The 15001-nt window shown below is 49.8% G+C and overlaps 1 long non-coding RNA gene across 1 annotated transcript in view; it reads left to right on the top strand.

The window, feature by feature from the left end:
• The window catches only part of LOC103786488 (uncharacterized), a 34315-nt gene extending 32610 nt beyond the window's left edge, over nt 1–1705 (top strand). The window contains exon 5 of the long non-coding RNA XR_004666961.3: nt 205–1705. This is a non-coding gene — a long non-coding RNA (uncharacterized LOC103786488). The remainder of the gene's footprint in view (nt 1–204) is intronic.
• Nucleotides 1706–15001: the final 13296 nt, after the last annotated feature.

Raw genomic sequence — 15001 nt, 5'->3', positions numbered from 1 at the left:
AAGCTCAAATGGTTGAGAAATGATTGTAACACACCCTGGTGTGTATTTCTGAGGAAGAATCAACATGCACATGGAAATTGATGTTTTGATTTTTAATTTTAAAACGACGACAGAACTGAAATACCTCCCCTAATTAGGTCCACTGAAACCAGTGAGGAGATAATCATTTTCAGTTAAATATGCATGTAATTTAATAATCCACAGATGGAAAATGCATTTGAGGTGGACTGAACACAGCCAGGAGTTTTTGCTTATCGACAGCACTGAATCCTGCCTTGACTAGAGAGACTCGTCATGTGATCAACTGTGGCCAGAGGGCATCCTGCAGACAGCTCCTGTCACACCACACTGACCAGACTCCTATGAGTATTTAAGCATCTTCAGGCAAGCGATTGACTGTCTTATAATGGTCTTACAAGTACAGAACTTTATTACCTGCTAATAATCAGAGCACATGATGGGACAATAGAATATACGAGTGAAGTTCTAAATGCAAGGTTGTTCTTATTCTGTGAGTGGCAAAACTCATGCAGTGAGCAGATAAAGCTGGCAGGAGGCATTGGCGCCCTAATGCTGGGCACTAACCACCTGCCCGGACTGCGAATATCTGTTGGGTCCTTTCTATATCTGGTCTATTCTCGTGTTTGATTATATCCTGGTGGCAAGAATAGCAAAATCCACTCTCCTTCCTATCCCATGTGGAGAGGCATGATTTGAGTCAGAGAGCATTATCCTCTCTGCATTATCCAACCCCATGTCCCATGATGCACTTTGTAGACAAGCAAGTGTCCCTGGTGGAGAATCCACAGCCACACATCCTCATTGGTTGCAAGGATCAGTGTCCAATATCTACTGCCATGATCATTCTCAGTTTTACATCCACAGAGCTTCATAGAATTCTAACACCACAGGTCCAAGTAGAGGTTTTGGCCTCAGAGTGGGCTAGATTCCACCTCTGAAAGCAGCTGTGGGACTGTTTTTCCATCTGTAAAATGGAGACAAGAGTATCACCTACCTCATGGTGTTGGTGGGATCGTTAAACAGAATTCTGATCATGAAACCCTTAGCCTGCTCCCTGCATAGGCTGCACGCGCTCAGTGACCTATGGCTCTGTTTCATGCTGACTTTACCATCATGTAAGCAGTTTTAAAAATGCTAGAAGCTTTAGTCATAGAATTACCATATGATACAGCCTACTGCAGAGTCCAGAGGCTGAGGCAGGAGAGTTACTTCAACCTGGGAGGCGGAGGTTGCAGTGAGCCAAGATCGCGCCACTGCACTCCAGCCTGGGCAACAGAGTGAGATTCTGTCTCAACAACAAAAAAGAAGACATGTGTCCCCATCACAGTATCATACAGAGTGCTTCCACTGCCCTAAAATACCCTGTGCTCTTCCTATTCATCCCTCTCTTCAACCCCAGCAACCACTGATCTTTTTACCATCTCCATGGTTTTGCCTTTCCCAGAATGTCATATTGTTGGAATCATACGCTATGTAGCCTTTGCAGATGGGCTTCTTTCACTGAGCAATGTGCATTGAAGGTGCCTCTATGTCTTTTCAAGGGTTGATAGCTCATTCCTTTTTATTGCTAAATAATATTCCATTGTCTGAAAGTACCACATTTTGTTTATCCATTCACCTACTAAAGGACATCTTGGTTGCTTCCAAGTTTGGGCAATTATAAATAAAACTGCTATAAACATTGTGTGCAGGTTTTTTTTTTCTAGATGTCAGTTTTTAACTCATTTGGACTATAGAGCACTATTGCTGGATCATATGATATGTGTGTGTTTAGTTTTATGAGAAACTGCCAAACTGTCTTCCAAAGTGGCTGCACCATTTTGCATTCCCACCGTCAATGAATGAGAGTTCCGGTTGCTCCACATCCTCACCAGCATTTGGTGTTGTCATTGTTTTGGATTTTAGCCATTTCATAGGTGTGTAGAGGTAGCTCATTGTTTTAATCTAATAAACATCTTATGGAAGAATAACACACAAGCAGAAAATTTCACAGATACAAATGAACAGCTTTTTCAACAATCACCCACTGGATACATTTCTGTATCCAGCACCCAGGCCAAGAAACTGACACTAACAGTGCCCTGTGCCCCTCTCGGGACCTAGATCCACTTCCAATAATTTAGGCTTCTCTTAGGGAATTTGCCTCAGAAAAATAGAGAGAGAGAGAAATCAAAAGGCAGACAATCTCACAGAACAAACGAATGAAGAAATGAATGAAGAATGACAATGTAGAAATTTAAGCTCTTTATGTGTGCACTTATTACTACAAATTCTAGTAATTCTGGAAGCAGATGTTATTTACACAGAAATAAATACAGAGGCATGTTGATTCCGTTTGACAACAATGGGACCCTCTGAGGCAATGGATTCATTTATTTGTATGAAGGCTGATCTGATAAAATGATTCCCCAGAACCACGCACAGGATAAGAATTTGGTGTTGCTGGTGCTCCTTTGGCATCTGGCCAGGACTTCCTTGCCCTATGTCACTGGATGGGGGCAGCCGTCCAGCCCAACACCCAGCCCGCCATGGGATGGTCTTGTCCTGGCCCCTCGCCTTCATCTGTTCTTTCGGGACTTGCTGGCATTCTGAAAGGGGAGAGTCTGAACCTAAGGAGAGGAGGGGGCTTAACATCTGGCTGAGGATGTCAACCACCAGGGCAGGAAGACAGGACAAGTCATCCAGCCCTGAACCCAGCTGAGAAGCGTCTCTCCAAGGCCAAAATGACAGTGATGAATTTCTGCAGGTGCAGATTTTCAAAGAGCATAGAATCAGGTTTTTACTAGTCTTTAAAGTCAGAAGTCTAGGCCAGGCATGGTGGCTCACGTCTATAATCCCAGCACTTTGGGAGGCCGAGGCTGGTGGATACTTGAGGTCGGGAGTTCGAGACCAGCCTGGCCAACATGGTGAAACCCCATTTCTACTAAAAATACAAAAATTAGCCAGGTGTGGTGGCAGGTGCCTGCAATCCCAGCTACTGGGCAGGCTGAGGCAGGAGAATCACTTGAACCTGGGAGGCAGAGGTTGCAGTGAGCAGAGATGGCACCACTGCACTCCAGCCAGTAGCCTCTCCCTTTGAATCACAGGTCACATATTTTAAGGCCTGGTGTATTTTATAGATGCAAAGCAGGGGTCCCCACCACCCTGAAGAGTCCAGAGCTTCTCCAAACACACTGAACTTCTTCCCACCTCCAGCCCTGAAATGCCTCCCCACCCGCCTTCCCTTGGCCAACACACCTGACAGGGCACAGCCAAGACACAGACCCCTCGGGACGCCTCTCCAATCCCCTGAGACCAGGCCAGTGGGCTTTCTGTGCTGCCAACAGCCCTGCACCAGGATGTGGCACCATGACCTGCTGTGTAGGTTTCAATTATCCTCAGCTGGAAACCCTAAGTCACAGTAGCTTAAAGAAGGTAGATTTTGTGTTTTTCTCTTTCACACTAAAGTCTAGAGGAAGGCAGGCCAGGGTGGAGAGATGCGTTTCCCTCGAGCCGTCCAGAGACGCGGCTTCTTTGTCTGTTGCTCTACCATGTGGGGCCTCTGTCCCCAGGCACCTTCTCAAGACTGGCCACTTCAGCTTCAGCCCTCCCATCTGCATTCCAGCCAGCAGGAGAGAGGACCACTGAGAGGAAAGGACCCAGGGGCTTGGGCCCACTGTGTTTCTTTTGTTTGTTTTTGAAGGAAGGGCCCCCCACACCCTGCATAGTCTTGTTAACCAGGGTGCAATCACATGGCCACAGCTAGCTGCAAGGGAGGCAGGAAGTGCAGTTTCATGCCTGGGTAGCCACACCCCCAACTAAACATGGGGCTTTATTAATGTGGAGGTGACAGCAGACAAGGCGGAAAGCCACGGTCCTGGCCACACCATTCATGCACTCCTAGGGTGCAGCTCAGTGCCAGAATTGTCAGAGGTACTTGGTAAACGAGTGATGCTCGAATGAGTGAATGAATGAATGAATGGCCAGGTGGAGCCACTCAGACGTGGGGCTTCGTTCTGGACGGGGTCTTGTGGGACTGTGGGCCTTTGCAAAGCAGCCCCAGGGGGCCGTGTTCTGACTGGAGTGCGTGAGGAGGGCTTTGGCCACTTTAACAGAAGCCTGGGGGGTCAGAGGCATGAGGAGGCCTCCAGGGAGGGATGATTCATCCCCCAGTCTTTGCCTCTCCCATCCTGAGCATCCAGTCACCCTCTGACTTCTGCAGTCCTGGCTCTGCCCAGAGTGTCAGCAGGTAAGCCCACCCTGTGGTCTGCATTTCATTTATCCTGTGTCAGTGGGGCCCCGCTTTGCAGACAGCTATGCAGTAGGATCATCTTTTACAATCCAATTAGTGGCAGACCCCCCAGACAATGGGGAGACTTGAGGCCGTTACAGTGGAGGTCAAGCGGCTTGGTATCTGGAAAGAAGGAAAGAAAGAGACAAGGGGAGAAGGGAGGGGAGGGTGACTCGATGCCCTTGCAGGGCGAGAGGAGGGATGCTCCTGAACTTGGCCAGACCAAGAATGGAAGAGGCAGGAAAGTTGGGAACCACCCAAACACTTCCTCCATATGGCATTGCAGCTGTGGCTCCTTAAGCTCTCCTTGGGGCCTCAACATGCTAAGGACTCACATTCCTCTTCCCCTGACAAGAAAATGGGAAGGGGTCTTTGTCTACATCCTCCATCCCCAGCAGGGGTAGCAGGGAAGGAAATCTCCTGAGAGCTGAAAGGGACTTTGAAGCTCCCATGCCCAACCTCCTCTTTTGACAGAAGGGGAAACTGAGGCACAGAGTGAGGTCCCAGGAGAGGTGGGGTTAGATGCACGACCTCTTAACTTCGTAGTCACTGATGGAAATTATTCGGTCCCCCCAGAAGGGCCTGTTTTGAAGGACTTGTCATCTTGCCTCCGTGACTTTTGGACCATGAACAGCATGCAGTACTGGATGTCAGGAATCCACCCCATCGGGAGCTCCATGTACTTTGCTTTATTATTTCCTCCACCCTGTTTATATCATCACAGGGAATCCTGCGAGGAACCAATCATTCCTCCTTGGGATGAGGAAACGGAAGTACCAATTAGTTGATAAGTAACTTCTTGGAAAAAATATCTCCCAACCCCGGGATATCTCACCCTGGCCCACTCTGGAGGCTGGTCCGGCTCCCTAGAGGCACTGGCCACCTACAACGTGGTGTTTTTCATGGCTTTTGCACCCCAGGCAGCTCTTCTTCAGCTGACTACAAGCATTAAAGTCACCAGGAAGGCATCGCCAAGAAAATAAGCTCCTCTGAGTCTCAAAGAACTGAGTGACCTGCCTCCCCCAAAATCATACAGAGAGAGCTGGACTGAGGGAAGTTAGTCAGCCTGGGGTGACACTGTGACTGCAGATACTCCAAACTTCGTGTTTTTTTTTTTTTTTTTTTTGAGACCGAGTCTCGCTCTTGTCACCCAGGCTGGATTGCAGTGGCACAGTCTTGGCTCACTGCAACCTCCGCCTCCCAGGTTCAAGCGATTCTCCTGCCTCAGCCTCCTGAATAGCTGGGATTACAGGTGCCCGCCATCACACCTTGCCAATTTTTGTATTTTTAGTAGAGACGAGGTTTCACCATCTTGGCCAGGCTCGTCTCAAACTCCTAACCTCACGTGATCCGCCCGCCTCATCCTCCCAAAATGCTGGGATTACAGGCGCAAGCCACCACGCCTGGCCTGAGCTTCATATTTAAAATGAAGTGCAGGATTACATGCTGACCACCTTCCTGTGTCCCAAAACCATTATTTTAAAAATTCTAAGTCAAATGCAAAACCTGCCCCAGACCTACAGGTCCGATGTAGCCTCTTCCATCAGTAGCTGATCTGAGACCCCCAAGCCCAACACCCCCCATGCTGTTCTCCCCACCAGGGCTGGGGTGGGTCTCCCAGCAAGTCTCCTGGTTTAGGGGGACAGGCTTGTGAACTCAGTCTCTTGCTAATTATCCCTCCCGGTGACTCGGCCTGATAACTGTTACATTTGGAAATAAATGACACACTTTTCCTACATCTGCTCCAAATTTGCATTTCAGAAATGAGAGCCCCAAGTTATGTGGTATTATATGGCAATCTGGGCCGGGCCTCGGAGTATGCAACTGATTGGATATTTTGCCTAAATCAGAGGAGTTTCAAGCTCTTTCCAGGAAATTGAGTGGAACACCAAAACTGACATCCAGTATTAAATATTATATTGGTAGAGCTGTTATGTAGAGTTCTCTGGCATCCAACATCTGGGAGCAAAATTTATAAATGGGGAAACTGAATACCTGGTTGGAATGATGCTCATCAGAGCTGAGAAATTGAAATATTACCGTATACACTCCGAGTCAGGCCGCTTGTAAAGGTAGAGCTATTAAAATATGATTAGCTGAGCTGTATTTTGTCTCAGAAATGTCATACACCATTAAAGTTGAGAAGACTTTGATGCAAATACCCTGGCAAAGGCTCTGCCCAGTCAGCAGCCATGGCGTCGAGAATGTTCTCTGCAAATATACAGTCTCACCAAGTGAGAAGAGAGCCTGCGGGAACCGCCTTGAGCGACAGGACTCCTGTGGCTGCTGGGATACCCAGCACCCGTGATTTAGTCCGGCCGGGCTTACCAGCGTCTCACTGTGGGACATTTCAGGCCAGAGCAGGTTCACTGAATTGTGGGACCAGGGAGGACTTGCTGCAAAATTTAACTGTGCACCAAAAATCTTGAGAAATAATACTTTAGAATAATATTTTAAAAAACCAAACTGGCAAACTGCTGCTTGCTGCCACTGGCTAGCCTGTTATGAGGAAGAAAGTTTTATTGAAACCAGGGCCAGGATTAGAGGATGGCCAGCAAGGCAGGGTTCTACAAGGCCAGGGTCAGATTCTGTCTTTATTTACAATTTTAATATTTTTAAATATTTTGTTCATTCGCGTTTTCTGGTATTAACGTTATCTTTAAAAAGTGTCACATACAAGACCAGCCTGGCCAACATGTTGAAACCCCTTCTCTACTAAAACAGGCATGGTGGTGCACGCCTTTACAGGCAGCTACTCTCAGCTACTCGGGAGGCTGAGGCAGGAGAATCACTTGAACCTCGAAGACAGGGGTTGTGGTGAGCCAAGATCATGCCACTGCACTCCAGTCTGGGTGACAGAGCAAGACTCTGTCTCAAAAAAAAAAAAAAAGATATTATCTTGATCATTTGGTTTTTGGGCATCCATTATTCAATTTTGTGCCAGAGACTAATGCCTCTTGGGTCTCACCCTAGTCCTGGCTTTGGCCAGGGAGCAGTTTGCATCATGCATGCCCATCCCCATTCCCCAGCTGAGGTCTCCAGGTTCTCAAGCTCGACCCGTTGTTACTTATAGACCCTAACTCCCTCTCTGCTGCGTTGAACAGAGCTGGGACCTCCCTCTCACTGCAGGTAGGAAAATAAGCTTTGCAGTGTGTGGGGCTGGGGTGGCAGCCTCTTGGCCAGGCCCCACTAGAATTCCCTGCCCCCCTCACGGTGACTGTGCTCAGAATCCCGCTCCCAGGGATGGTGCAGAGGGTGCACCAAAGGACACACACTCTCAAGGAGAACCTGGGCCCATCCTGGAGGCCACCTGCTCCCTTGTGATCCTGGCTTGAGCGGCTTTCTTGGTGTCCACTGCGGGGACCATTCTAGAGTGCAACTGTTGAAGGAATGCCCCCTTCTCTCCCAGGCCAGTGGAGGACTCTGGGTGCTGATTGCTGCTGGCTTTTGGGGACCCATAGCCCAAGGCCTTGGGAGTCGTGCTCTGCAGCCTATGGCATTCCTGGAAAGTCAGTATTGGTCTTGACAATGACCTAGGCTGACTCTGCAGGATGGGGAGGGTGTCCTAGACCTGGTGGATGGCAGAACAAGGCCCCGCCATCATCCACTGCTGTGTCTGGGCAGGTTGCAGCACAGCTCCTCCAGCCTCCATTACCTTGTCTGCAACTGGGTGGGTGGTAAAACTTGCCTGGCCTATGTATGCCCTTGGGTTTCAGCTTGGTGAAGGTGCCCAGCTCCGAAGGATGTACACAAATCAAAGATCCACATTGTCTTGCAGAAATGGGGTCAAAGATGCTAAGCGTCTTCTCCAAGATCATACAGCTAGTGAGTGGGGGTGAGTCCTCAAGAAATCCCAGCCCAGGTCTCCTCCTTCTTCTAAGTTAGTGTTTCTCCAACTGGAGCCTGACTCGGGATACGCCAGGGGGCTTGCTAGAGCAAACGGTCAGGTCCTCCTCCCAAACTTCCTGGGTGGGTAAGTCTGGAGTAGAACCCAGGAATTTGCTTTCCTAACAAGTTCCCGGGTGAGGCTGGATGATCCTGGGACCTCTCATTGGAAATGTTCTTCTAAGGGTGATTGGGGAGGGGCAGTAAGGGGGAGAAAGCCCAGGGTGAGAGCAGGGAAGGCAGTTACCAGACTGTGTCCCCTCCTTTGCAAGGGATACTTCTAACGCCAGGGAGGGGCAACTGGCCAAGCAGTGTTTCCCCAGTGCTGGCCCTGCCCGCTGTGCAAGAAGCTGCTTTGAAAGGCTGATTCCCGGGCTCCTTCCCAGATCTGCTGACATGGAAGTGGGATGAGGGCATGAACACTCATCTGTGACCCCCTCCCAGGTAATGCTAATGCCCACAATCGCGAACTGGCCACAGTTCTCACCCAGGCTCCTCTCAGCAACATGAAGAGCAGGGCAGGGCCATTTTAAGATACCAGTTCCTGAGCCCCCACCCCAGGGCCATTTGAACCTGTGTTCCTGGGGCTACCTTAGGCATCTCTAGCTTGTCGGGTGCTCTGGATCATTCTAATGCATCTCCAGGATTGAGAAAGTTTAGGCTAGAGCGTTCTTTCTTTTTTTTCCCTGAGCAGCGATCCACTTAGAGAAAATGAACCACGCTGGGTTGAGCTTCCCAAGGACAAACTAAGGGAAGACAGTTGGTGATAGCTGGTGAACAGCAGCTGGGCGGACAGCCATGTGAAAGGCGGGCAGATTTAAAGAGTCATCGAAGAAAGTTATATCTGGGGACATGGGGCGAGGCACCATTATTCTGCAGAGTTGGTTTTCTCTTCAAACCACTGAGGCCTGGAATGGGCCCAGATATAATAGAATTGACCATACTGCCCACTTATGATACAGACCACGCAGCCTCGTAAACTGCCTTAGAAACCTATAAACTGAAATAACAGCTCCTCACCCCCACCACCACCCCTTCCCTCCAGGCTATTTGTTTGGCTTGGCTGAAAGCGGAGTTCATGCCTGGCGCTGTTACTACTTCACTGAGTTTTTAGGGTGACTCACCTCTGCGTTGCAAGTTTCCCCCGCTGCCTGCGAAAGAAACCTCTCTGACGTCTGCGCTGCCACTGAGGTTCGTCAGGGCGGTCGGAGGCCTTGGGCCCGATGGAGGCTGCTGTCTCTGGGCTCAGGCCGCTCGGAGGGCAGTCTCATCGTCCTGGGGGCCTTGGCCTTCTGTGTGAGGCACACAGTATCAGTTTCAGGGGTGGGTGTTGGGTCAGAGGGTGGGATCCTCAAGTTCTGGAGGGTCTGCAGTCACCCGCGGCACTGCTTCTGGCTGAACCTGAGCACAGCATTTGGCCAGGTCGTGAGTTTTGCTCAGCAGAGCACGAGGAGGAAGGAGAATGCTGTTAACCTCAACCATTGGGCAAAATGGGGCTCCTCAAGTGTGGGGCAAGACAGCCTTGGCTGAAATCTGAGCTCGCACACAGACCTGCTGAGTGTCCTTGGATAAATTACTTAAAGGAAACAAAACAAACAAAAAAACTTTCACCGTGCCTCAGTTTCCCCATCTGTAAAATGGAAATGATAACCATAGTGCCACATAGGCTTGTTTTTAAGTATAAAATGAAGTCGGCCATGGAGAACAGTCCTGCAACAGAAAGTATTCACTCTACCAGTACATCTTTCCATGCCTCTATTCACCCCTAAACCCATGTTTTATTTTTATCTTTTATTTCATTATTATGATGATGATTATTATTTGTTATTGTTTGCAGGCATCAGGTTTCACCTCTGGAGCCCAGCTAATGTAACCCAAAAGCCTCTGTTTAAGGTTTCAACAGTGCACATTTGGAGCTCCCTGTGGAAATGCAACTGTCTCCTGGCAACACGATGGGGAGACTCAGAACCTGGCAATTTCTAGGTGGATAAAAAGAAGGAGGGATAAGAGGACACTCCAGGGAAAGGGAGCTGCACAGGCAGAGGTGCTTTCTTGAAGGTCTGAACTTGTTAAGGGCAGAGGCTGAATCACTAATCCATTTGTTCACCCATCCATACATTCACCCACCCATCTATCTACCCATCCATGCACTCACTCACCTGCCCATCCACCGTTTCATCTACCCATTCATTCATCCATTCACACACCCACCCACCCATTCATCCATTCACTCACCCACCCACCCACCTGCCCCCCACTATTCCATCTACCCTTTCATTCATCCATCCACGCACCCACCCACCCATTTATCCATTCATTCATCCACCCACCCACCTGCCCATCCACCATTCCATCCACCCATCCATTCATCCATCCACACACCCACCCACTCATTTATCCATTCACTCACCCACCCATCCACCCATTCATTCATCCATCTGTGCAAACAGCATTCATTCAGTGCATCATGATTAGAAGTCACCATATGCCCCTCATTTAATTCCCACAATGATTCTCCAAGAACTATTATTACTTTCTTTGGATGTGTGCAGAAGCTGAGGCATAGCAACTCGTTGAGTGTCATATGACTCTGACTGGCAGTGCTAGGATTTGACCTATCAGGCTCATGGACCTCCCCACACCAATGCTTGTGGCTGTTCCCCTCCTCCTTTGAGAATGACTTGGCATTTCCAAATGGAGGACAGAAGTGGGTGATGCCTCCATCACTTGTGTGATAGTGTCCTCACAGTGTGATATCATTGCCCCCTGAAGAGTGTTGGAGAGCCCCGCCACAAGCCCGGGAGTTTCCTTCCTAGGGAGGTGGGGTTTGGACTTAGGATGGCCTCAGGGGTCCCAACGGCATTGGAATCCAGGGAGGTCAATTTTGAGGCTGGGTTCAGGGCCTTTTCCTGGAAGGAGCATGTCCCACCCGTCAGTCTTGAGTAGTCATGTCTGGAAACAAAACCGCATTTCCTGTGTTTATCAAAGCTGTTATGTAGGATGAGCAAAGACCTAGGTCACCCTGGTCTGGGCATATTCCAAGCAACCAGCCATCCCAGGAAGTAATTTGGGGGTGGTAATGGAGGATTCGAGGTGAAGGTGCTGGGGTAGGGGCTAAATCAGAGGCACCCTTGGGACCATTTGTGACTGACTATCTAAAATGATGGAAGGGAGGTAAAGAATGATGCTGCCTTCTACTCCTTTAGGGAATTGAGGAAGGAGGCTCACCCTTGATAGGACTGAGTGCAAAAGGGGAGTTCAGCTCCTGCAGGGCCTGCACATTCTATAATGAGAGTGAGACCAACCACTATCATCATCACTGTCACTGTCAACACCACCATCATCATCATCATCATTGCCACCATCAACATCATCATCACCATCACTACCAACATCATCATCATCACCATCACCATCACCACCATCACCATCATTACCATCACCATAATCACCAACACCACCATCGTCACCATGACTACCACCATCACCATCATCACCACCACCATCACCACCATCATTATCATTATTACCACCACCACCATCACTATCATCACTATCACCACCACCATCACCATCATCACCATCACCACCACCATCACCATCACTACCACCATCAGCATTATCACCACCACCATCGCCACCATCATTATCATTATTACCACCACCACCATCACTATCATCACCATCACCACCACCATCACCATCATTACCATCACCATCATTCCCACCACCATCATCATCATCACCATCACCATCACCATCACCACCACCATCACCATCATTACCATCACCATCATCACCATCACCACCACCATCACCATCATTACCATCACCATCACCATCATCACTATCACCACCATCACCATCATCACCATCACTACAACCATTATTGCCACTACCATCACAATCACCACCATCAACATCATCATCACCATCACCACCACCATTGCCATCATTACCATCACCATCACCATTATCACCACCACAACCATCATCACCATCACTACCACCATTATCACCACCACCATCACCATCACCACAATCATTATCATTGTTACCACCAGCACCACCATCACCATCATCACCATCACCACCACCATCACCATCATTACCATCACCATCATCACTATCACCACCACCATCACCATCATCACCATCACTACCACCATTATTGCCACTACCATCACAATCACCACCATCAACATCATCATCACCATCACCACCACCATCGCCATCATTACCATCACCATCACCATTATCACCACCACCACCATCATCACCATCACTACCACCATTATCACCACCACCATCACCATCACCACGATCATTATCATTGTTACCACCAGCACCACCATCACCATCACCACCACCATCACCATCATTACCATCACCATCATCATCATCACCACCACCACCACCATCACCATCATTACCATCACCACCACCATCACCATCATTACCATCACCACCACCATCACCATCATTACCATCACCATCACCACCATCACCATCACCACCACCATCACCATCATTACCATCACCATCATCATCATCACCACCACCACAACCATCATCATCACCATCACCATCATTACTATCACCATCATCATCATCACCAGCACCATCACCATCATCACCATCACCACCGCCAGCACCATCACCACCATCACTATCACCATTTTCACCACCACCACCATCATCACCATCACCACCACCACCACCATCATCACCGTCGGTCACCACCACCACCACCATCATCACCATCACCAACATTATCACCACCACCATTACTGTCATCTTTGTGGGGCAAGCTGCCCAGCAGTGGGTAAAGAGTCTGTATCCCTTTAAGAATCTGCCTCTGCCCTCTCTGGGGCTGCCCCTCTAAGCCATCCTTGGCGGTCCAGTCTGGCCCTCCCACTGTAGCCATGCAGGCCACCAGAACGACAGTCCCAGTATTAACCCTGGGCCAGCCCTGTACCTTCAGGGTGCACACATGGGGGGCCCTGAGCCCCATCCACATTGTCCTCTTGGTTTAACCAAAGCCCAAGAGAAGCCTTAAAACATGTCTTGACCATTTTCTGGGTCTGGGCAGGGTCCAAACTAAATCCCAAAGACCCACAGGGCGAAGGAGGAGAGGAGGTGGGGAGCTCACACTTCCAGCCCTCCCAGCTGCTGCCTGGAGCCACTATGTGGGAAAGGCAGCCCAATCCTCCATGGACTGATGCTGCTGGCCCCTGCGTCTGTGGGTTGAGGGTGACTGATCTCAGCCTAAGGCAGCAAATGACAAACGTGACTGCGTCAGCAGCACCAGAGGATGCTAGCAAATACAGAGGCTGGGCCTTCCTCTACTTCACCCCCCACATCCCTCACCCCTGGGGTTTCATGATGTCTGGGGTGACAACTGAGGGTCTGAGTTCCCAGCAAGTTCCCAAGTGACGCCATTGCTGCAGGTCTGGACCCTGAGAGCCACCCTGCTAGTGACTTACCCAGCAGTCTTTCTTAATGGCATCTTGGCCCAGGGAGTCCTGCATATAGGTGTGTAGGTAACTCACTGGGGCCCCCAATCACTGTAACAAACAAAGCCCTCCCTTATACATTTCTAAATGGGGAGCCACAGAAAGCTCTTTTGAGAATATAACCCAGGCTTCCAGCTTCCACCTGGGCTCAGCTCCTGGCTGACAGCCGGCCCTAACCCACCAGCATGTACTGAGCCATCTTGGAGGTGGGTCCTCCAGCCTCCATTAAAGCTGCCTCAGCTGACACCCAGTGGAGTAAAGACTAGTCTTCCTCGCTGAGCCCCAGCCTCAGCTTCTCATCTGTAAAATGGGCCTGCGAACGTCATATCAAATGTGGGTAAAATGCCCTGCATGCACCACATTCTGGAGGTAAGCATGGACAGTGTTATGCGGACGGCAGCTGCCTGTTGGGCAGGCAGGCCCTCCCTCCCTCCTTTCCTTGAAACGTGCTGGCCCCTCACCGTGAGTTCTCAGCCCTGTTTCTGGCATCATAAAAGACAGTCTTTCCGTGAGCAAGCCTCTATCCACGGCAGCTGGTCAAGAAACTTCCTCTGCTCCCCACCCCCAGCCCTTCCTCACGGAGATCCAGCCAAAATGGCTGCTGAGCAGGGCATGGAACAGCATCATGGCTGCCAAGTTGGCCCTGAACCCCCATCACCAGGCCCTGCACACTGATGGCCTGGTGGAGAGGTTGGGCATGGGACCTCGTGGGGGACGTGGCAGCAGCTGGTGGGGGTGGGGAGGGCTAAGTGGGGAGGAGAGACGTGCATGAATAATCTGGTGACCTTTCGTCTTCTGTGTTTGGGCGAACCTAAGACTGTTTACAATAAACCTCAGGGAGATTTTTCATCCATCCAAATGGAACAAAGGTTATGTAAGCAGAAAGACCTCAGGCTCAGCAAACACCTGCTCCAAGGGGCCAAACGGAGGGAGTGCAGGAGAGATGGAGGCCCTTGGTTGACTCATGATCAAGTTCATCATAACAGCGGTTTTATGGAGCTGGAAGGCTGCTGGGAAAGACCGTGAGCACTTCCTGGGGCTTAATCGACCAGGCCACACGCAAGGGAGGGGCCCCAGGGCCCCTGCATCCGCACACATTAAAAGGAGCACACAGCCTGGGACCCCCAAGGGGCTGCCCAACCCTAGCTTTTATTTCAAAGTTACTCTGGGTGTCTTCTCTTTAAAAGCCTGCCTTTGCCATGGCTGTGAAACTCATGAGCACCCAACGCTTCAAGCCAGGGGCCTGCATATATTTTGGATGATAGCAAGCAGGAAAGCAGGAGGTCTAATCAGGAATAAAAATCTGAGA

This window comes from Pan paniscus, chromosome 18 (assembly GCF_029289425.2).
Source record: "Pan paniscus chromosome 18, NHGRI_mPanPan1-v2.0_pri, whole genome shotgun sequence".
Taxonomy (NCBI): domain Eukaryota; kingdom Metazoa; phylum Chordata; class Mammalia; order Primates; family Hominidae; genus Pan; species Pan paniscus.
This window is presented reverse-complemented; position numbering and strand designations above follow the sequence as displayed.